This window comes from Quercus suber, unplaced genomic scaffold (assembly GCF_002906115.3).
Source record: "Quercus suber isolate HL8 unplaced genomic scaffold, Cork oak 2.0 scaffold_606, whole genome shotgun sequence".
In the NCBI taxonomy this organism is placed as follows: Eukaryota; Viridiplantae; Streptophyta; class Magnoliopsida; order Fagales; family Fagaceae; genus Quercus; species Quercus suber.
Genome location: NW_027070049.1, coordinates 316,168 through 341,753, shown reverse-complemented (window position 1 = coordinate 341,753; position 25,586 = coordinate 316,168). Strand labels below are relative to the sequence as shown.

Below are 25,586 nucleotides of genomic sequence, written 5' to 3'. Positions count from 1 at the left end.
CTTTCTTCAAGATGGCCATTTGCCAACACAACAGCAAACTAAATCCCCATAGAATTTAGAACAAAAAAAAAAAAGAAAAAAAAGAAAAAAAAAGAAAAAAAAAAAGATCAGAGCCAAAGCCATAGCAAAGCAGAGAAGCATAGCACTGGAGAATGAGCGTACCTTAAGGAAGCGATTAGCAGAAGAAGCACCACCAGAAGAAGAAGCACCACCACGCCGGTTGCTAGTTCGCAGAAAGGTTACAGAGAGAGGTCGCCGGAGAGGATGCTCAAAGCAAATGATTAAAGAATTTTTGAAAAATGTGAACAAAAGAAGGTTTTAAACTGAGGCTTTGGAAAACTGAAAAACCAGCGGGAAGCCCAATAGTCCCACCAAATCAAAGCATTAACTCCACCCGCTAGCTCGTGCCACGTGTGCCACGATTTGCGAAACGCCGCCGCTTTGCATTTACTGCGGATCGAAATCCCAAACGACACTCGTAAACTGTAAAACTCCTCACATTCTATGATCGTCATTTCAATGACGAACACAGAATCGGGGGGCAACTGACGGGACTGACGAAGTTCAAGTACACACGGACGATACCATCGACACGGACGAGTACAAACTCTGGCCTCATGAGACGATCATATGCTTTACTGACGAATATATCCAGACCATTCAATGCAAGCAATCAAACCCAAACCGGTTACAGAAACAACTGTACAATCCGTTGAAGGACAGTGATGGCACATTAAACAGCCCTAGACGTTACCAAAAGGAGCATAAAGACCTCCATAACTACACCAACGGCTAGAAGCCATGAGAACATATATAAGTCTCCCACATTGCTGAAGATCAGGTATATACACACAAAAAAACACTAAGAGATCTTTCTAGTTCTTTCCAATTACATTGTTCATTTCCTAGAAAGCTTCTTTTACTGACTTTGGCATCGGAGGTGTTGTGGCAGGCACCACATCGGTGTTCATCTCCAAGGGTTGAAGAATCATCTCCGTCCGACGAACAGTGTTGACGAGTTCACACTCATCAGATACGATGAAATCCACTTTGACGTGAAATTCATACAATTACATGTATTGAATACACCATGTATCATCTTTTCAAAATCGTGGCTAAAATTGCAACACACAAAATTGTGTCTTTCTTTTTCAATTACGACATTGTTGTTGTTTTGAAGAGCATGCGAGTTGTAATTGTGTGATTGTTGACTAAATTAGAGTGCTGGACTGACACTCAACTACTTAATATGTCATCCCACAAATATTGGGACCTTTCAGGTCCCCACCTTTTCTTTTTCTCGAGTTTCTGGCAAATACCAGTGACTTGCCTGCTTTGTTTAGGAAAGTGCTCGTCCTTCTTTTTTTTTTTTTTTTTGGATAGGAAGTGCTCGTCTTTTTAAGTATAAATAAAATGGTAGCCGACAAGCATGCTTGGAGTTGGCAAATCGTATTCAGCAAAAAAAAGAGTTGGCACATCGTGTTTGAATATTTGCTTTTAATATCATCCTCTTGTTTAAGCTTAATGGCGTTGCACTCTTTTCTGCCACATACTTTGCTACAAATTTCAAGGAAAATTTTGAATGCTTTTTTAATTTTCGGAAGAAAGAAAAAGTATCGCGTATTAGTTTAAAATTCATCAACGTCAAACCTTACAACTATATAAAGTTGCGTAAAAATGATAGTTTTTATAGTAATAATGTATATTTACATAATACTATTTATTTGATATTTAATTTTTATTATTTCTTTACAATAAAGCAGACAATAGATGTTATCTGTAAAGAAAAATAAATAATTAAAATAAATAAAGAAAATTTGATATTTTAATAAATATAATAAGATGTTATCTGTAAAGAAAAATAAATAATTAAAATAAATGAATAAAATTTGATATTTTAATAAATATAATATTAAATAGATAATTTGAAATTGAATGTTTTTGAAAGTTAAATATGTAAAAAATAAAAAAATAAATTCTTATATTAAAATAGACAAAAAATTTTACACGAACTAATATGAATGTTCTTTTACAATCACTTTCATACTAGTGGCCTATAAGGTTGTTACAAAAGTAAAAAATAATTTTGGAGATAGCACTCAAAATTCTAGAGTTCTTTTTTTTTCCCCTAAATGTTTTACCTATCAAAAAAAGGAGTTCCTTTTTTCATTTCTTTTTTTTAACAAAAAGTATAATGTCAGTATGTCACTGTAAAATTCATGACAAATTTCAATTTCACAACAATTGAAATGTTAAGTTGATAAATTGAGATGTACCACAAAAGTGATTGCAATTATGATTTTATGTAAAAATGATATTGTAATAATCATACCACTTTAACAAATAACAATTGTAAAATTTATTATGTCTACAACAACATTGTTGATGATGCTCAGATCGTCAGTCAGAATGATTGTTCAGGAGGGAAGCCATCCAAAGCCAACCTGATTCTGAGAAGGTGAAAGAGTGAAAGGAAGTAGTGTGAGTCACCGGTGTGGTGCCTGCCATAAAGTCTCCGATGCTAAAATTAGAATGGCTACAGTAAAAGGAGAAGTATAAGATATTTGAATATGTGAGCTAGAGTTTTTTTTGTACCTTGGTAGGTGTGAGCTATCTGTATATATACCTGTCTCATTTTCCTAGCAGTTGGTAGTGTTGTTAATGGAGGCTTGAATGGGTTATCTGTAACACTTCCTTGAAATGTAAATGGGAGGATCATTGTTACTTCAACAGTAAAGAGATTTCTTGCGGTCATGTAACATATTGCCATTATGTAGGAACTGTCAACCTTCTCTTTGTCCAATGGGTTCAAGTGATGACGAACTGGAAGGGTTCCTTCATTTGTCGGTCCCTTTTGTGGACAAAGAGATTGCCTGAGGGAATTGTGGTCGTCCATCAATTGTTATTTTGTTAAATGTCTTTCATCTTACAGATTTGCATCCAAAAAGAATATTCATGTCATAATATTTCAAAGTGGCTAGGCAATTCCCTTATTATTCAAAAGAGAAAAAAAAAAAAAAATCAACGATTCTCTTATTTGAAATATGAGAAATGAGGGAAGATTGAAAGACTTCAATAGAAAAGTTAGAAATAGTTATTTCCATGGTTTTCAGATGCAAACTGTTCAAAGAATCGGAAAAATGAGAGGTTCAAGGTTATTAAGGTCGGACCGAGATGATATCATAATTAATTTAATAATTAATTAAAATACAAATAAATGTATTTAAAGTATATAAATAGTAGCAACATTGACTAAAAATATCTAAAAATAATTGAAATAGAATTTATAATAAAATTTATTGATATTATAAGGTTAATGTAAATTAGTACAACATAAATAAGAATTAAAAAATATTTTATAATAATCCTACAAGTATAAATCATTTTGATTAAATAAAATTACTTTCGATTATTTTAGTTAATTCCCATGCAAAGGCATTATTCTTTAATCAAAAGTAAATTCATCAAAGAAAATAAATTTAGTAATATTTAATAAATTGAGAGAGAAGAGATAGAATGAGTTGAACAATTATAAATCGCATAAATATATAATAAATATAATATACTTTATACTTCTTCACTTGCACCCTAAGTGGTGCGTTGGCTATGATGCTGGACTTGGTTCTTCAATAAGGCAGAGGTTTCAGTGTTCTACACTCCTCAACTCCCTTTTATCTATTTTTAAAAAATAAATGCAACATTTTTATTTTTATTTAAACTTTGATGGAGATACTTAAAAATGCTAGAAATATTAATTGAGTTACAAGATTTTTCTCTACTTTTAAACAATAAATGCAACTCTCTATTTTTATTTTTATTTAAACTTTGATAGTTATAATAAAAAGAGAGATATTTAAAAATGCCAGAAATATTAATTGAGTTATAAGATTTTTGACAATATCTATTTTAGTGAATGATTATTTTTTTATCATATTTATTTTCCCGATCAAACAAATGGTAATGTAATGTTTGTGTTGACCTAAACGTTTTTGGAATTTTCAAGGGTTTGGCTTGATTGAAAATATTAGTAAAATCCAAAACAATTTTGGTTTGACCAAAAAAAAAAAAAAAACCAATGCTATGAAAGTGTAAATTATTTTACGCCTTTGAACAACACTACCACCATCCCAACTGTCAGTCATGACCACTTATGCCTTTGAAAAACACTACCGCCATCCCAACTGTCAGTCACAACCTGAATAATCCAACCACTCCACTGTCTCCCCTCCGGCCTCCTCCCCCATGCAACCCATAGGTCGTCGCTCCTCCCCTCACAACCCAACCATGTCTCTACCACTCCTCCCTACACCACCTAACCATTCCGCCGCAATCCCTCCTCCCCCATAGAACCCACACATTAGCGTTGCCACTCCTCCTTACACAGCCCAGCCATGTCGTTACAAATTAGGTCCCATGTTTTTTATCTTGTCAATTTGACAAGTATCAGTAGGCAACTATCTCTCCCTTTGTAGGAGTCCTTTCTGTCTCGCCTTACACGAGTCCCTTTCTCTCACCTTGTTTGAGTTTTTTTCTCCCTTCATTGCTACGGGTCATCGATGGGTTTTCTAAGCCTTAGGGCTTGATTAACCCCCATGGATATGGATCAATCAATCATCAACGGAATTCAACATCTTTAGCTTACTAAAGAAGAAGAAGAAAGCTTCTCCATCTCAACCACCAGTAGATCAAATTTATTAGAGGAGTGTGCTTTGAGCTTATTTGGTCGGCTTCTAGTAGATCAACACTAGAATATTCGAGCTTTAAAGAGTAATTTAAGGTTTGCTTGGAAGATGGGTTCGAATTTAAGGATTGTAGATGTTGGGAACAGTATTCTCCTGTTCAAGTTTAACTCCAAATTTCAAATGGAGTGGGTTGAGCGTAATGGTCCATGGAATTTTGATAATAATCTATTACTCCTGTGTAGGTGGACAAAGGGGTTATCGGTCAACAATATTTTGTTCACCCATTCCCCATTCTGGATTCAGGTATGGGGTCTCCCATTTGAAAGCATGTCTGAAGAGGTTGGTAGGGACCTGGGTAATAGTTTGGGGAAATATATTGAGTTATTCAAGAGATCTTGGCTTTCAAAGCAAGCCAAATTCATGAGAATACTCGTGGATTTACCCATCAACAAGCTGTTGCGAAGGGGCAGTAACATTGTCAATCAGGATGGAGGTAAGTATTGGGTTACCTTTAAGTACAAAAGGCTTCCTAGTTTTTGCTTCCATTATGGCCTTCTTGGTCATGATGAAAAACATTGCAATGGATTTTCAAGAAATTTTGAAGTTCTCAGGTAGTACAATCCTTACTGATGCATACAACAACCAAGAGAGATCGGCGATGGCTGCTGAGCAGCACCTCCAGAAGTAATGAATTCCCTTTGTTGGAACTGCTAGGGAATTGGGAACCCCCGGACAGTTCATGCGCTTGGCGATTATGTCAAGTGTTGGAATCCCAAACTAGTCTTCCTTTCGGAGACTAAATTAAAAATTAGGCATATGGAGAAGGTGAAATTCAGACTGGGTTTTCCAAATAGGTTAATTGTTCCTAGCGGGGGTCGTAGTGGGGGCCTTGCTTTGCTATGGTTTAGTGATACAAATTTAGAAATCAAGGGCTTTTCAAACCACCATATTGATGCAATAATAACTGAGTCGGGCAATGGTCTCTCATGGAGATTCACTAGGTTCTACGGGTACCCGGAGACCCACCTCAGGGAAGAATCTTGGAAACTACTTTCTTTTCTTTGTAATCAATTTAATTTGCCTTGGTTTTGTTTTGGTGACTTTAATGAAATTCTCTCCATGAATGAAAAAACAGGGGAACACAATGTTCACAAAGCCAAATGGATAGCTTCCGTCTGTTGTTAATTTTTGCGGCTTTAAAGACCTGGGTTACTGTGGTTTAGAGTTCATTTGGTGCAATATGAAAGAGGGGTTGGATAGAATATCTCTCCGTCTGGATAGAGCCTTTGCTACCTTTGATTGGCTTGAATATTTCAAGAGTCCTAAAGTGCATCATTTGGTTGAGTCTACATTTGATCATTGCATCCTCACTATTACTGACTCTCCCCCTCTAGCCCGCAAAAGCAAGCATCGTTTTCACTTGGAAGCCATATGGGTCAAAAGGGAAGCTTGTCATGAAGTCATTAAAGCTGCCTGGGATTCTGGTGCCTTGTCTGTCACACCTGAGGGGGTAGCATCCAATCTTAACAGATGTGCAAATGCCCTTGCTATTTGGAATTAGAATGTTGTGGGAAATATTTCAAAGCAAATTCAAGAGAAAAGAAGGGCTCATAATTCCCTTACTATGGATGACCAGCATGGTTCTCGGGGGCAATATTAACCATCTTAGAAAGGAGATTAATGATCTCCTGGACAACAAGTAGACCATATGGCGGTAACGCAGTAAGGTTCATTGGTATAAGGAAGGAGACCAGAACACAAATTTTTTCATGCTCAAGCATTGGAAAGGAGGAGGAAAAATACTATATTGGGGCTATGGAATGATAATGGTGAATGGTGTGAGACTAAGGAAAGTATTACAGTCACTACAATATCCTATTTTGAGAACATATATTCCACCTCCTTCCCCACGGGTATTGATGAGATCACTAATGCTATTCCTAGATGTGTCACGGAGGAGATGAACACTGAGCTCACCAAGGTTTTCACAAGAGACAAAGTCACCAAAGCACTTCAACAGCTTCATCCCACCAAGGCTCTTGGTCCTGATGGTATGTCTGCAATTTTTTTATCATAAATACTGGGGCATTGTGGGGTCAAATATCAGAAACATGGTGTTAAATGTTCTGAATTCCAATCTACCCATGACTGAAATTAACAAAACCAATATCTCCCTCATCCCAAAAACAAACCATCCCACAAAAATGACAAATTTTTGTCCCATCAGCCTATGTAATACCACATACAAACTCATATCCAAAATCCTAGCCAATAGATTTAAGACCATTTTACCAAGCATTATCTCAGAAAATCAGAGTGCATTCACCCCGATCGTTTAATCATAGATAATGTTCTTGTGGCTTTTGATTTTATGCATTATTTAAATCATAACAATGACGGGAAGGAAAATTACATGTCAATTAAACTAGATATGAGCAAAACTTTTGATAGAGTTGAATAGAATTTTATTAAAGGAGTGATGGTGAAATTGGGTTTTGCTAATAAATGGATTGATCTTATTATGCATTGTGTCTCTTCTGTGTCTTACTCAATGATTATAAACGGTAAGGCTCAAGGAAACATCATCCCTTCAAGGGGTATTAGGCAGGGAAACCCCCTTTCTCCTTGCTTATTTCTCTTTTATGTTGAAGGTCTCTCTGCTCTCATCTATGAAGCAACTTGTAACCAACAAATTAATGGAATTTCTATTTGTAGAGGCTGCTTAAGAATTACTCATCTCTTCTTCGCTGATGACAGTCTCCTTTTTTGCAAAGCAAAGGATCAAGAATGCCAAAATCTTATCAATATTCTTAATAACTATGAAGTGGCTTCGGGATAGAAAATCAATACTGATAAGTCATCAGTCTTTTTTAGCCTGAACACCCTTCAGGAGGTGGGGGAGAGTGTTATGAGCATTCTTGCCCCAGTGCAAGATTCCAGGCACAATAAATATTTCGGGCTCCCATCCATCATTGGGAAATCAAAATCTCAGGTGTTTGTTGAAATTAAGGACCGGGTTGCTAAAAAAATGGCTGGTTGGAAAGGAAAACTTCTTTCAATTGGTGGGAGGGAGATCCTCATCAAAGCAGTTGCCTAAGTAGTGCCCACATACATTATGAGTTGCTTCCAACTTCTTAAGACAGTGTGCAAGGACTTGGAGAATACGATGCGAAACTTTTGGTGAGGGCAAAAGAATGAGGAGAATAAAATTGCGTGGGTTAGTTGGAGAAGAATGTGCAAATCAAAGTGTTATGGAGAAATGGGCTTTCAAAACCTCCAAGCCTTCAACCTTGCCATGTTGGCCAAGCAAGGATGGATAATCCTCACAAACCCAAATTCTCTAATGGCTGAGTTTATAAAGCCAAGTACTTCCCTCATGTGGATGTGCTCAACTCCAAGAAAGGCAGCAACCCCTCCTATGCTTGGCGTAGTATTCACAACAGCCTTGAAGTTATTAGAAAAGGCACAAGGTGGAGGGTAGGCAATGGGTGAAGAATTCATATTTGGGACAATAAGTGGTTGCCAACTTCTACTACATACAAAGTGATCTCGCCCCAAATAGATTTTGAAGGTTTCCCCACGATGTCTTCTCTCATTGACAATGACATTAAATGGTGGAAAGTNAGTGACTAGTTAAGAGCTAATGGAGGTTCTACGAGTAGGCTTGGAAAAGTTAGAAAGGTGGGTAGTGACGAATTCGAGGTTTGGAAAGATGATAGTTCAAATGCTTGGCAAACTCTGGCGACCTCCAACTCGATAGATATAGAGGCGGAGCAGGTGGGTCCATCAACTCTACCAAGCCACACGAATTTCGAAATTTGGATTTGAACTCAAGACAAGATGGCACATCAGATACGCAACCTGCAGAAAATCTGGATTTACGTGACAAGGTACGCCCCTTCAGCCTTGAGCCTTCTCTTGTCGAGCACGCACGGGATCTCCATTATACTGATGGGTTGGGAAAAGAGGCAGGAGATGAATCATCCATAGTAGGCCGACCAAAACTTTCTCCCTCTGAGGCCCATGAAGTCACTTGCCCACTGAAATATTTTAAAGTGCCCCCTAATAGTCTAGAGACTACCAACACGCCATTAAGCCCAATAAGAGGAAATTGGAAGAGAGTTGCCAGAGCCCAAGGAAAAAAATCCCAAAATACTAACCCATAAACACAAAACGTGAAGGAGCTTTTAGGCTTTAAAAGACTAGGCAGACTTGATTTTATGGATGAAGATGAAGGTATGCCTTTGAAAAAATTGCGTGACTCAATCCTTACTGATGCATACAACAACCAAGAGAGATCGGCGATGGCTGCTGAGCAGCACCTCCAGAAGTAATGAATTCCCTTTGTTGGAACTGCTAGGGAATTGGGAACCCCCGGACAGTTCATGCGCTTGGCGATTATGTCAAGTGTTGGAATCCCAAACTAGTCTTCCTTTCGGAGACTAAATTAAAAATTAGGCTATGGAGAAGGTGAAATTCAGACTGGGTTTTCCAAATAGGTTAATTGTTCCTAGCGGGGGTCGTAGTGGGGGCCTTGCTTTGCTATGGTTTAGTGATACAAATTTAGAAATCAAGGGCTTTTCAAACCACCATATTGATGCAATAATAACTGAGTCGGGCAATGGTCTCTCATGGAGATTCACTAGGTTCTACGGGTACCCGGAGACCCACCTCAGGGAAGAATCTTGGAAACTACTTTCTTTTCTTTGTAATCAATTTAATTTGCCTTGGTTTTGTTTTGGTGACTTTAATGAAATTCTCTCCATGAATGAAAAAACAGGGGAACACAATGTTCACAAAGCCAAATGGATAGCTTCCGTCGTGTTGTTAATTTTTGCGGCTTTAAAGACCTGGGTTACTGTGGTTTAGAGTTCATTTGGTGCAATATGAAAGAGGGGTTGGATAGAATATCTCTCCGTCTGGATAGAGCCTTTGCTACCTTTGATTGGCTTGAATATTTCAAGAGTCCTAAAGTGCATCATTTGGTTGAGTCTACATTTGATCATTGCATCCTCACTATTACTGACTCTCCCCCTCTAGCCCGCAAAAGCAAGCATCGTTTTCACTTGGAAGCCATATGGGTCAAAAGGGAAGCTTGTCATGAAGTCATTAAAGCTGCCTGGGATTCTGGTGCCTTGTCTGTCACACCTGAGGGGGTAGCATCCAATCTTAACAGATGTGCAAATGCCCTTGCTATTTGGAATTAGAATGTTGTGGGAAATATTTCAAAGCAAATTCAAGAGAAAAGAAGGGCTCATAATTCCCTTACTATGGATGACCAGCATGGTTCTCGAGGGGCAGATATTAACCATCTTAGAAAGGAGATTAATGATCTCCTGGACAACAAGTAGACCATATGGCGGTAACGCAGTAAGGTTCATTGGTATAAGGAAGGAGACCAGAACACAAAATTTTTTCATGCTCAAGCATTGGAAAGGAGGAGGAAAAATACTATATTGGGGCTATGGAATGATAATGGTGAATGGTGTGAGACTAAGGAAAGTATTACAGTCACTACAATATCCTATTTTGAGAACATATATTCCACCTCCTTCCCCACGGGTATTGATGAGATCACTAATGCTATTCCTAGATGTGTCACGGAGGAGATGAACACTGAGCTCACCAAGGTTTTCACAAGAGACAAAGTCACCAAAGCACTTCAACAGCTTCATCCCACCAAGGCTCTTGGTCCTGATGGTATGTCTGCAATTTTTTTATCATAAATACTGGGGCATTGTGGGGTCAAATATCAGAAACATGGTGTTAAATGTTCTGAATTCCAATCTACCCATGACTGAAATTAACAAAACCAATATCTCCCTCATCCCAAAAACAAACCATCCCACAAAAATGACAAATTTTTGTCCCATCAGCCTATGTAATACCACATACAAACTCATATCCAAAATCCTAGCCAATAGATTTAAGACCATTTTACCAAGCATTATCTCAGAAAATCAGAGTGCATTCACCCCCGATCGTTTAATCATAGATAATGTTCTTGTGGCTTTTGATTTTATGCATTATTTAAATCATAACAATGACGGGAAGGAAAATTACATGTCAATTAAACTAGATATGAGCAAAACTTTTGATAGAGTTGAATAGAATTTTATTAAAGGAGTGATGGTGAAATTGGGTTTTGCTAATAAATGGATTGATCTTATTATGCATTGTGTCTCTTCTGTGTCTTACTCAATGATTATAAACGGTAAGGCTCAAGGAAACATCATCCCTTCAAGGGGTATTAGGCAGGGAAACCCCCTTTCTCCTTGCTTATTTCTCTTTTATGTTGAAGGTCTCTCTGCTCTCATCTATGAAGCAACTTGTAACCAACAAATTAATGGAATTTCTATTTGTAGAGGCTGCTTAAGAATTACTCCTTCTTAGACAATGACATTAAATGGTGGAAAGTTGATGTGGTAAGGTCCATCTTCTTGCCTCTTGAAGCCAATACAATTTTGAAAATCCCTCTAAGTTATAACCTTCCTGAAGATAGTCTCATATGGATTGGTAACAAAAAAGGTACATTTACAGTCGAAAGTGTGTACCATATTGCCTCAAGTATGGTGGACTTAGATGAGGATGGAGAGTGATCATCTGGTAATGCAAGGACCTTACTGTGGAAGAGGATTTGGCACCAGAAAATTCCACCAAAACTCAAAATATTTGCTTGGAGTACATGTGTCAAAGGCCTTCCTATTACATTTAATTTGAATCATAGAGGTATCCACTGTTCAAGTTTCTGCCCTCTTTATGACAAGGCCATTGAAACCAAAGCCCATGCGCTTTTCCATTATGATCATGCTAAGCTGACTTGGGCTCATTAGAATAATTGTCTTATTGATTTATCCCACTGTACTAGAGAACCAGTGGATTTTGCATTGGCCATTGCTGAAAAAGACTCCTCCTTTGCTTTGGAACTCTTCTTTGTTGTTGCTTGGTCCATTTGATGGAATCGCAATCAAGCTCTTCATGAAGATGCTGGTGCCCCTCCAAGTCAAATTTGGGATATGGCTAATCGAATCCTTGGTGAGTATAAGGAAGCATGTTCATTCTCTAATCTACCACAAGTCCCTTCATTGACCAAATGGAGTGCTCCCCCGCAGGTTTCTTCAAAATAAATGTTGACAGCACTGCCTCGAATGATGGTAGGCCATCTAGCATTGGTGTGATAATCCAAGATAGCCAAGGCTTCTCCATTGCAGCCTCTAGTAGGGTCCTTTCATCGCCTTTTTCAGTTGTCTTTGTCATTTCACTTGTCACGTAGTGATTGGCCGATAAATTTTCTTAATCGGACAATTTGTATTGTATTACTCAGCTCCTCATGTCATCTGGAATCTAGACAGAAAATAACTTGGTGTTTGGTGCCTTGCTTCCAATAATCCTATATTCCACTTATTATTATACTCCACCAATTATGGTGTCATGTGGGTATATTTTTCCGTTTTAAACTTTGTTTCTTTAATAAGGAAAGTAAAAAAAAAGAAAAGAAAAGTAAGCAGCATTTGTCACATGCAAAAAATAGGCCACTCGTAGAACTGCCACCAATGTCAATTAACAAGGAAAAGAAAATCGGTATGTCTATGATTTTGGATGTAATTCAAAACAGCATCCTAATACTAAAAGTTTTTAGTTTCACCCTTCTGCAATATAACCAGGCAATCAAGCACAACTTTCTTCTCAACCTAAAAAACTTAGCAAATGCTCTTTTATTTACTTCAAGTTTATCTGGCAAAAACAATTTGGTCCCCAATTATGGTCACCACAAGGTAGAAAGCATTGAAAATCAAGTAAATTGTGATCAAATTGGATAAAAGGAAATTTAAAGAAAAACTGCAATGCCTGAAATTAACATCCAATGCTTGCTCACAATTTGCCATCTAGAGTTCTTCGATTGTCTTGTAGGTGTTGTAAAATGGCGGAAGCTCAAATTACCAAGATTAATTATAAAAATATTTTAGGCTTGTGAAAGATCTTCAAACTAACAATAGGAACAAAGAAAATTAATCCAAAAGAAAATTTAGGGATGGCAAAGTAAGCCCAAATCTATTTGTCCACCCAATTATTAGTTGGGTTAAATGGACATCAACCCAATTAGACCTAGTGATTATTAAGTTTTAACAAAAAAAACCATTGAAGCCCATTTAACCCAAAAACAATATACCCAAATTCAACCCTGCCATTTCCATTAAAAAAAAAAAAAAAAAATCTATAGCATAGATCTAAATTTCCAAAAAAATAAAAGCAAGCAAATTCCATCACAATTCACACAAACGCTACGTTTGTTTGCCGAGAAAGTGTAGGAAACGATCAAAACAGAACAAAAATCCAAAATGCGAGATTAAAAAAAAAAGAAAAACTCTCAAGTCTCAAACTCAACTCTACTGCTTTAATGCGTCAAGTATAACTATTTTCGGAGCTTGAAATTTCCTTTTTTCTTTCTCTCTCACTTTTCAAGCAACCAAATAGACACTACATACAAACACATGCACACACAAAGAATAACATGAAACTCACGAAAGAGCTCTTGGAGCGGAAGTTCCCGACGAGAGACAAAAGCCGCTTAGCAACTCGGAGAGCCACAACCAGATCGGACAACAACGACGACGACTCCGACTCTACCTCCACATCCACATCATCAGAAGCTGCTGTCGACGCCGCATCATCCACCAGCCGAGCACGAAACTCTCTGATCTCCTCAAGCAAATGCGTGAGCAGTGAAATCCTCTGCACCAAATTTTGGGGTATTTTAGAATTTTTTTGGGTTTTGGGGTATTTTGGTAATTATTTGATTTGGGGTATTTTGGTAATTATTTGATTTGGGGTATCAAATAACCAAACCGAGAGAGAGCCTCTTTTTCTCACACCCTCTCATCTCTTTTCTCTCTAATTTTTCATAGCAACTATATGCTTATATAAGAGACTTGAGTCGGCTAGTTTATCCAAATCCAAGAAGGACTAGACTTCTATTCCAAATAGAAGTCAAAATCAAGCAGTAGACAAAACTTCTAATAAAACTTGATAACTTTAAACAATAGTAACCCAAAAGGATTAAAATTCATTCCTTATCTAAATCCAACAAGGAGTCGAACTCCTAATTCAAGTCATATTCTATAGTAGGCACCGAAGGTCTCATGAACAAATACACCAGTACCCTTAATTAGCCTCTCCTGCTTGAATAAAAACCAAACTATGGTCATTTGAAATGAAAGTGAAGCCCTGTTTATTGTTTGTAAACTATTTACTAATTATTTTGTACCTAATTTTCAAGAACAATGAAAATGGTTGGCTAAATGATCCATAAATCCATCTTACACATCAAATTTTGATCAAAGCATTTACTAAAGGATGGAATAACATAAGATTTAACTCCCAGCATTGCAAAAACCAATGGAAGGAAGTTGTGTGTCATTTTATACTCATAGTGATGTTGAAAAAAGTCAAAAACAAGATCCAAATGAATATATAAAAATAGGGTACTTGCCTGCTCAATTTCAGAAAGCTTTGCAAACAAATCTTCAGGTATAGACCAATCTAAAACATCAAAATTTTCTTTGATCCTTGCCTCGTTTGTGCTCTTAGGCAGTACACTGTGACCCATTTCCATTTGCAGCCCCCTACGAAGAGCCACATGTGCAGAAGTTTTCCCCAATTTCTCAGCAACTATAAGGAGAATTGGATTCTTAAGGACCTCGTACCAGGGGAACCCAAAGGTGAATAACCCTGCAAGCCAAAAAATTCATCATCCTGTGAAGGTTGTTCAGAAATCACATAAAATGAAAACAGATTTGTTCTGTTTCTGATGCTCCATAATCTATTCTGCATAATTTACTAGCAAAGATCCTGCTTCCTTAATTCCTTCTCTCTTCCAGGCTTCAAGCACAAAACATTATACACCACTTTATATTAACATTGGAACGCCTAAAGAACAGTTCTTAAGATGTATGTAAAAATTCACTGGAAGCACATAGATGAAAACATGAATAAAATAGAAAATAAATATCAGGTTTTTGCATAAAAATTGCTAAGGAGACAGTCTCATAGCCAATTTTTATACCTAAGGACCATATGGCCCTTCATCAGTTTATCCCACTTATATGGTGGATATTTCCTGAGATTATGTTATTTCTTGTTCATGATCTGATTAGGAAACTAATAAGGAGAACATATCAACAGATGCACATCCTACTTTTTGTTCCTGAATTAGCTACCAAACTTTTGCACTATCACAATCACTTTGATGGGAAATGCTAGTAGCACTAAAATCTGAATCTACAAGCTCCCTACACAGTCTAAATCAAAAAAATATATTTATATTTAACATGATTTATTAAACTGCTCACAACTAAATCCTAACATTGCCCCACATTTGGTTGACTTAGAAAATATCAGGGGTGAGCTATGCTATGAAGATGAAAGAGATGACTATTGACCATTTCTAAATTATTCTAAGGAATATGGTTACTTCTGCTAGCTTTTAGCAATTTCTTAGCAAATCAAGCAGTATGCTTCACAGACCACACAGTGACATGAAAGGTGAAATGCAATATATAGTACCCCTGCAACTTGGGACAGCTGGTTTTTCTTTCATAAATATGTATAAATTTCAATTATAATAATACTTTTTAACCATTGTCAAACTTTGGTCACAGCTGGTTTTTCTTTCATAAATATGTATAAATTTCAATTCTAATAATACTTTTTAACAATTGTCAAACTCTGGTCAGAAACATTTTTAGGGGAAAAAAAAAACACAGAGAGTAGATCTGACCAAAGTTGAATGACTTAACAAAATGTCATGATATGAAATGGCAACTAAAATTATATACAATATCTGGTGTTATGCAAAATTACCTCCTTCTCATTGTCGTAAACTTGAGCACAATCAATGTGCCTATATCCAACCTGCATTGAAGTATAAAAGTCTGTAAGCTAACTGCCCATTAGCTATATATAATCTGCAGGTAAGTTACAAAACTCAAAACTAAAAAACAATTCCCCCCTCCCCCTCCTCCTCTTATTAATAATATAAAAGAATTTAAATAAAGTTGAAAAAGAAAAAGAAAACAGAGAAAGATACCATTTTGTTTTGAGTTTAGACATTAACCATGTAGTACATTTCCCAACTTTGGCTTGTTTTCAATTTGGTCTTTAAAAGTCAATTATGTTCATTTCATCCCTAAACTTATAGTGTTCAATTTCATCTGTCTGTTCACTTTCATTAACTATGCAACTTGTCAGGTCCATATTTCATATGACTGGCAAACTATGAGCAAAAAGTTAATTCTTGAATGTTTTTAGAGTACTTTTCAAGTTCAAGAGTACTCATGCCTAGAACAACTCAAGAAGAATGAGCTTTCTATAATCTCGATACATAACTCGATACTTATCGATCAATCGAGAATTGCAGATCCTGATTCTCAACCAGGCCATTAAATTGTCTAAACTCTAGAATATCAAGCTCTATTCCCTAGAGTATTAAAATAATGATTATGGACAACTAAAATAAGTTTGGAGAGCCACATTGTTGTACACCTAGGGTTTTGTGACTGAGTTCTCATTCACCATCATTTGAAGAAAATCTAAATGTTGGTGATCAAGTTGTTTGTCTGAAGTGATTAACCAAAGCTGAACATGCAAATCATAATTGGTTAATTAATTTATTGACATAAAATTGGTTGAGAGATTGCAAAGGGGTCTATGTTTCCAACACTACCTTAAATACCCAAAATGACATAGGAGTTATTTATTTATTTATTTTTTATTTTTTTAACTCCCATCTCAAATACAGTTTACAATTATAACATGTCTTGTAAACGATTAATTTTAGTCTAACTGTTATTTTCTTTGTTACTAAGCTAGTGTTAACATTTTTCTGAATTAATTTTTCTTTAAATATTGTTTTTTTTAATTCACTAACTGAATATTGTTTTTTTAATTCACTAACTGTTTTTTAAAATATTGCATATCATGACTTTGATCATGATATGAAATGCATGTAACAGCAACACCAATTATCAAAACCATCATGTTTCAGTAGGGACGGACGCAGGATTTCAAGCTGGGGGGAGCCGGAGATAAGCGAAAAAAAAAAAAAATTCAAACGCACATCCATATAGTCACTGGCGGAGCAGGAAATTTTCTTAGAAGGAGCAAGTTAGTCATGCCTACATTGTGTTAATAGGTTAAGCCTACATTGGCTCAAAATGCAAAAAACTCAAGTTAATTTGGCCCAAATTATGGCCAAAATTAAATTACTTTATTTCACAAACTAACTTTAAGTAAACTTGTGCCTACATTTTTTTCACTGTACTAAATTATTTGTACTTAGGTTAATAGTTTGAACTTACCTTTTTACATTTTAGAGCTTTTCTAAGGTGTTACATCTAATGTTTCAGCATTTAGGATAAAAAATTGATTAATAGGTATGAAATTTTGAAAATTTTTGTTAAAAAAAGTGTAGGCAATGAAGTGCAAATTACTATTTAAGTGCAATTAGATCAAATCAAACAATTAAAAAATTATTTGTCCTCCTACTATTATCAAATATAAATAGATAATCTAATATTCTAATATAAACCACATTATTATATATTATATTATTATTGTTATAAATAGATTTATACAATTTTTTTTTTTTTTTAAGTTTTCATGGGCTTTTGAAAACTTTTAGGCTGACTGACTGGGGGGCCTGAGCTAAAAACCAAGGGGCCCAAACCTGTTTTTTAAAAATTTTACATACTAAAATTTTTTTTTTTGGACCCAAGGGGGCCCGGGACCCCTTTGCCCTGCACCTGGGTCCGTCCCTGCAGTTTCAGTCAATTTTTTTTTAATTATCCAACGCTGTATTCAGTCTTCACACAACACAGCAAGATATACATGTACGAGAGCAGCATTACCAATTATGACAATTTTTTTTAACGTAGAAAAAAAACAAAAAGAAAAATTCAACTATATAGAAGCAAGCATACCTTAATGGCGGTGGTGACGGCATTGCCTACTTCACCAGGGCCGGCCTGCAACGTCCCTAACCCAACCGAAGGCATTTTGGCCCGTGTTTAACTCAAAGAATCGAATTTCCTTTGCCATTTTCTCACAAAACACACTCTTAACTCTAGCTCGCTCTGCTGCAATTTATAGTCAAAGCCAAGCAAAAACAACCAAGAGCCCGTTTGGAAATGAAGAATAATAAAATATAAGAGATGGGCAAGTGAGGTACGGGAGGGAACAATGAAAAGTCATGGAGTGGAAACTTATTGCAGAATGAGGTGCTCATTTGTATTGGTGTGCGACTCTTTTTTCAAACTACCATTACAATTTACAAACTTCTTGAATGTGAAGGCTTTGATTCTATTGAAGCTTTGCAAAACGCTGATATATGCACACACGTCACTATATATTATCTATTAAACCAGTTTAAACCAGACAGGTAGTACCGTCCAGTACTTGCATCTAATCTTTTTAATAGTCCCAGTCAATCACCGTTTACTAGTATAATAAAAGCATTCACCGCAATGGAGCTAAAAATAGCTCCTCTAAAAGTTACTTTATTTATTTTATTTATACACATGCTGCAGTAGTGAATCTATTTTAACTTTCAACACAATAAAATAATATAAATATCACAACAAAATAATATATATCTTACAATAAAATAATATATCTCACTACTTAAAAAACATCCACAGCATCAACCACAACCACCTCTACCATTAGCCACACCCACAACCACCACCACCACCATCACCACCACCATCACCACCAGTAGTCCACAGCAGGAAAAAAAAAAACCAACCGAAATCTCCAATCTTTTTCCTCAACCCAGACCAAACAAAATCACAAATCACAAACAAAATAAAAAATCATTAATCACAGAGCTGGGCTTCGGTGAGGAGGACAGTGTCGATGTGGGTCTGATCGGCGGAAGAGAAGTGGGTCTGAGGTGGAAGGGTTTGATCGGCGAAAAACCAAAGCAATGGGCTGAGGAAGGCAGCGGCGGCTTCGACGATGAAACCTAGAGAAACCTAGAGCTTGGATCGACGATGAAACCAATGAAATCCAGAGAAACCCAGGCTTGTCGGCATTGGGTGAGCGTTGAGATGGAGGATTGGGCGGAGGCATGGGTCGGAGGCGTGGATCGGTGGCTTGGGGTTCGGGTTGGCTTGGGCTGGTGACGTTAAGGCCGACGGAGGTGTAGGTCGGAGACATTGAGACAGAGAAGTGAGAGTGACTGAGAGAGAGAGAGAGAGAGGCACGGTATGAGGTGAGAGTGATTGAGAGGGAGAGAGAGAACCAATTTTTATTATTTTAATCGGGCTTGAGAGTAAAAAATTAGTCTTTTTGTTTAGCTCTTATGAACAGTGCACATCTATCTATAGATGTGCACTATAGCAATGGAGCTAAAAAAAATAGATTTAGCTCCATTGCTGGAGCATGATTTTGGTGCTTGAGGAGCTAAAATATAGCAATATACCAATATAGCATCATTGCTGTGAGTGCTCTAAGGTAAAATAGCCGTGGTCACATTAATGGGTGTCTTTAGAACAATTGTTAACAACTTATTTTATAAAAATTTTTATACTAATGGGAAATAGAAAAAAATTTCAAAATATTAATTGTTTTTTTTCCTTTCTCATAGAAACTTTTTAAAAATGGTTTGTTAACGATTGCCCTAAAGGCATCCGTTAATATTTTCCGTAATAAAATGTGCGAGAAAGTGTGGTACTAAAATTATTTGACAAAAAGTTGATAGAGACAAACTTTGTCACACCTTTTGACACAACTTATACATGTGTCCAATAGTGATTGAATTACTTTTTTGCAAGTATTAGCGTTGGTCCTATGTGTAAGTGATGTAATCTAATCATAAATTGACAAATGTGCAAGTTGTGACAAGGTGTGTGATAAAATGTGTCCCTATTAAACACACTATGGAGCAAGGAGTTTGGGTTCTTCAGGATCCGCCACCCTTGTTTTGCTAACAAGGCCAAATTGAAGGCCTTTAGGTCCTTAAAACCCATTCCCCCCTCAGATTTTTTATTACAAAGCTTTTCCCACGACACCCAAGCCAACTTTCTCTCCTTCTCTTTTTGACCCCACCAAAAATTTCTTACCAAAGCGTTTAACTCCGAGCATAACGAGTCAGGGAGGAGGAAACAACTCATTGTGTAGGTGGGGGTTGCTTGGGCCACCGCTTTTATGAGGATTTCTCTTCCCGCATTGGAGAGGAGTTTTCCTTTCCAACTTGCAATTCTTCTACTCACTTGGTCTTTTATCCGACTAAGAGCTTTCTTCTTTCCCCTACCTACCATAGGAGGCAGCCCAAGGTATCGTTCATGTTGTTGTATTATTTGTGCTCCAAATAGATTCTTTACTTCCTCTTGAGTCTCCCTTGAAGTATTTTTGCTAAAGAATAGCGAGGTTTTTTCTTTGTTTAATTTCTGCCCCGAATCAACCTCGTAATCCTTTAGAATCTTCATAACTCGGTTGCCTTCCTCCTTTGTCGCTTTGCAAAAAATTATGCAATCATCTGCAAACAGGAGGTGTGATATCTGTGGTGCCCTTCTGCACACCGAGATCCCTTTTATTTTCCCCATACTAGCTTCCCTCCTCAGCATTGCTGACAGTGTGAAGGCTTTGATTCTATTGAAGCTTTGCAAAACGTCACTATATATGCACACACGTCACTATATATTATACTATTAAACCAGTTTAAACCAGACAGGTAGTACCGTCCAGTACTTGCATCTAATCTTTTTAATAGTCCCAGTCAATCACCGTTTACTAGTATAATAAAAGCATTCACCACAATGGAGCTAAAAATAACTCCTCTAAAAGTTACTTTATTTATTTTATTTATACACATGCTGCAGCAGTGGATTTATTTTAACTTTCAACACAATAAAATAATATAAATATCACAATAAAATAATATATATCTTACAATAAAATAATATATCCCACTACTTAAAAAACATCCACAGCATCAACCACAACCACCTCTACCATCAGCCACACCCACAACCACCACCACCACCATCACCACCAGCAGTCCACAGCAGGAAAAAAAAAAAAAACCAACCGAAATCTCCAATCTTTTTCCTCAACCCAGACCAAACAAAATCACCAATCACAAACAAAATAAAAAATCATTAATCACAGAGCTGGGCTTCGGTGAGGAGGACAGTGTCGACGTGGGTCTGATCGGCGGAAGAGAAGTGGGTCTGAGGTGGAAGGGTTTGATCGGCGAAAAACCAAAGCAATGGGCTGAGGAAGGCAGCGGCGGCTTCGACGATGAAACCTAGAGAAACCTAGAGCTTGGATCGACGATGAAACCCATGAAATCCAGAGAAACCCAGGCTTGTCGGCGTTGGGTGAGCGTTGAGATGGAGGATTGGGCGGAGGCATGGGTCGGAGGCATGGATCAGTGGCTTGGGGTTCGGGTCGGCTTGGGTTGGTGACGTTAAGGCCGTCGGAGGTGTAGGTCGGAGACGTTGAGACAGAGAAGTGAGAGTGACTGAGAGAGAGAGAGAGAGGCACGATGTGAGGTGAGAGTGATTGAGAGGGAGAGAGAGAACCAATTTTTATTATTTTAATCGGGCTTGAGAGTAAAAAATTATTCTTTTTGTTTAGCTCTCATGAACAGTGCACATCTATCTATAGATGTGCACTATAGCAATGGAGCTAAAAAAAATAGATTTAGCTCCATTGCTGGAGCATGATTTTGGTGCTTGAGGAGCTAAAATATAGCAATATACCAATATAGCATCATTGTTGTGAGTGCTCTAAGGTAAAATAGCCGTGGTCACATTAATGGGTGTCTTTAGAACAATTGTTAACAATTTATTTTATAAAAAATTTTATACTAATGGGAAATAGAAAAAAATTTCAAAATATTAATTGCTTTTTTTTCCTTTCTCATAGAAACTTTTTAAAAATGGTTTGTTAACGATTGCCCTAAAGGCATCCGTTAATATTTTCCGTAATAAAATGTGCGAGAAAGTGTGGTACTAAAATTATTTGACAAAAAGTTGATAGAGACAAACTTTGTCACACCTTTTGACACAACTTATACATGTGTCCAATAGTGATTGAATTACTTTTTTGCAAGTATTAGCGTTGGTCCTATGTGTAAGTGATGTAATCTAATCATAAATTGACAAATGTGCAAGTTGTGACAAGGTGTGTGATAAAATGTGTCCCTAGATGAATTGTCATTAGGCGTGCTTCACTTGGACATGTCATGTCAAGAGGTGATTTGCTAAGACAAAATGTCCGTTTTTCCTCTCTCAGGGCTTTCTTGAATGCTGGCCTTTTAATCAAGTCAATGAGGTTGAGAGTAATTTAATTTTTTGAGAATTTCTGAATTATTTTAGGACAACAAAATACATTTTTACAACTATCTTATGTGGTAGATTGTAATGAACTGTTTGTCACTTTTATATGGATCCCATAATTTTTTTTTCACCATTCACAATCTTTCACATCAGAGTTCTGGCAAAGTTATGGCACAAAAGGTTGTGGTACTAGTTTTTCTCTTTCCTTTTTTTGTGAACATGAAAAATACCTAGAATTTTAGAAGTGTACACAACAGAAAAATCTTAGTAAAAAAGAAAAAGAAAAAAGAGAGAGACAAATGTAATCTTTATCACAAAATGCGCTATTTCCTAAAAGAAATAATAAAAAGTTACTGTGGGGGGATGAGAATCCGAGAATATGGACAGATGGGCCAAGGAAAATATTAGAAGTACAGACCTCGGAAAGAACTGACAATACATCCTCGGAAAATATGAGCATCCCTTTGCAGGTAGAAGGAGACTATAACACCTGAGGACCCTGAGGATACCAACATGCCCTCAGGAGGCCGAGAACCAATGCTAAAGGCTGTCGGGCACAAACTGAGGATGAAGAGGAAGATTTGCCATCAAGCTAGGAAGGGAAAAAGACAGATAAAACATCCATCTCCTTCACATTCAATGCTATGCGCCCACTTAGTTGGCTGCATTAATGAGGAAATGATCCCTGAACAGTGTCAACACAACTCATAGCCTAATGTGGAAGCCTTCAAGTAAGGCCCTAATGGGACAAGTATCAAGGGAACTGAACCCTAACCCTCCAAATGTAGGGCTTAGATACACCTTATTTGATTATATATGGGAAAAAAACCCCTGGAGGAAGGGGATTCACTTTTTGTAACCTCAAACCAATTGTAATCACTACCTCAGACTAAACCTGAGGCCTTTTGAGGCTATTTCTCATCCATATTTGCTCATTTACACTTAAAGCTAATTCTATTAACTCCAATTAATTCTTTCCATCTAATTAAGGGTATTCAAGGTTGATTAAGCATCCCATCTCCTCAAATTAATTGTGTGAGCAAAAGTACCAAATTTTGATTATTTTTTGTGGGCTCCAGCTAACTCAACTAGCAAATTCTATTGTCTTGGTTTTATGATAAAAGGTAATCATAAAAAACGGGCATCATAGTTTAAAACTCTCCAAAAAAAAAAAAAAATCACTATTTTTAATTTATCCAACATGCAGCGTCTTATTAGAATGACATATCTACAAAAGCATGGTTCCCATATCTATATCTATATGTTGAAGGACACTCAACTACCACCAAATTTTGGGGTCTAATACAACTTGAATTATTAAATTTTCACTAACCTAAAGGCAAACAATATTTGATAATAACAATATGCATTCCCCCCTTACCAATATCTATACACCACCCAAGATATATTTGTTCGAGTAATACATCTTTTCACATGATAGATATTGTCCGCTTTAGTCACATACCCGTCATGGTTTTGTTCTTATCCCAAAGCACACAGTAATGGAAGGAAAAGGCCTTTACACATTGAAGGGAGATCTCTCTTTATAAGTGCATCCCAATGCGCTTCCCTAGGCGATGTGAGATTCCATGGATTTCAGGCTCTGCTTTTGGACTATACAATCCACCCCCTATATGGAACACACATCCTTGCATGTGGGGACCACACTTCTGATTAGGCATGGCTCTGATACCATCTTTAATGATGCCACCCCAATTGTGCAGATATTGTTTGCTTTGAAGCTCATTTCCCTCATGGTTTTGTTAATCTCAATATGTTTTAACTATTCTACTGTGTCTCCCAAATTTTTTTTTTTTTTTTACTTTTAATTTAGTCATATGTCCACATATATTCTAGCATTATCGATTGTAAAGTAATATAGGTCAAATAATCAAAAGTATTTAAAACATTACATTAGATAATTAATTTTTTCATAAAATACCTTTTATAAGCTTTTAATAAAATTAATTAGTGCTAGAATATTCTAAAAGAAATCAAATATTTAAAACCCTAAACCCTAAACTCCTAACCCTTAAACCGCTAAACCCCAAAACCCCAAACCCTAAAACCCTAAACCCTAATCCCTAAAACCCCAAACCCTAAACCCAATACCCCCCCCCAAAACCCTAACCCCCAAACCCTGAACCCCCAAACCCCTAACCCCAAACCCTAGACCCTAAATCACTGATCTAGCATGCGCACTTATGCATGAATTATGCGTATGCACTCTCTCCCTTTTTGTTCGCTTATCAAAAAAAGAAAGTCTCTCTTTCCCCTCTCTCTTTTCATTCATCTGCCTCATTTTTAAAAAATCAGTTCTAACCAAAGCAATCAAACTCTAACGTGGTTCAAAAATACATACATTGTGATCATAAAGTTCAAACATTGACATTAGTTAAAACTTTAATTTACATCCAAATGTATGAAACTAGTCCTGGACCAAAAAATGATTTTTTTTTGTCTCCAATAAAATGCTGGAAATGTTAACAAACACACGCACATCACATAACAAAGACAAAGAAAGAAAAAACATAAAATAACAAGTTTATGAATAGATCTAGTAGCTAGGTCTTCTCATTCTCTTTGAGACTCGTCGAGCAGTGATGCTCCCTGAAGAATTGGCATCTCTTGTATCATCCACAGACTGATCACTCCCCTTATACAGAAGGCGAGAATATCGAGTAACCTCTAGCTTTAGATTCCCGACCATCCATATAAGGTCCTGCGCCTCAGCATTTGTGATCTGCAATCAAGTCAAAATGTTAGAACATAGGAATATTGCAAAAGAGACAATCACTTAAAAGTGAAAGACCAATTACGTACCTGGCGAGTCCCAAGGGCCAGTGGATACCCCATCACATTTTTCTTCCGGGGTACTGGTACCTCTTTGATGGCACCATCCTTTGTGAAGACAGGTACGGTCCAAGAAGGAAAGACTGGTTCTTTCCCCTGGAATCGAGAAGGAGGTGGAGCCTCATCTGAATGATCACCTGAAGAGCAATCCTAAAAGAATCGAAACGAATGGTTAAAAGCGAGGAATATGAACTTTATAGAAGATGCAGAGATTGAAGGTCTCTAGTCGAGCTGATCATGACCAAGCAATCGCAAGGATTATAGAGATTATAGTTTTGACCCTGTCTACAAAATTGATCATAACTTGTTAAATAAAAACCCAAATTACAAATAGTTTTAACCTTAATTAGGACGCATATAAAGTATAAACTAGATCTTTAAACTCACACGGCTATTACTATAATTTGATTTTACATCTGAGACCAAAAAATAAACCTCGAATGAACAAATTTCTAAAGTAGTAAGAAATAAATCTAGATTTTTTTTTTTTTTTTGAGGAACAAATTAATCAGGAATTTAATGAGCACAAAAATGGAGTGTCTTGGGTGGGTGGTGCTCTAATATTACTAGATTAATGTATGTAGTTAGCTTGTGCGTTGTAGTTAGCTTGTGGAGGCATATAAGAAATGGTAGAGTAAATTATAGAATTTGTTTAGTTTAAGATAGGGTATGGGTCGAGAATCAATTTCATGTAGGGACAACTTGTCTA

General features: G+C 36.8%; 1 non-coding gene across 1 annotated transcript; it reads right to left on the bottom strand.

Annotated features, from left to right (window-relative positions):
- Positions 1-24,371: 24,371 nt before the first annotated feature.
- On the bottom strand, positions 24,372-25,586 carry LOC112033537 (uncharacterized). The gene is made up of 2 exons (XR_010625636.1): positions 24,848-25,586; positions 24,372-24,767 (listed from the first exon to the last, which is right to left on the bottom strand). It is a non-coding gene; the product is annotated as an uncharacterized LOC112033537 (transcript).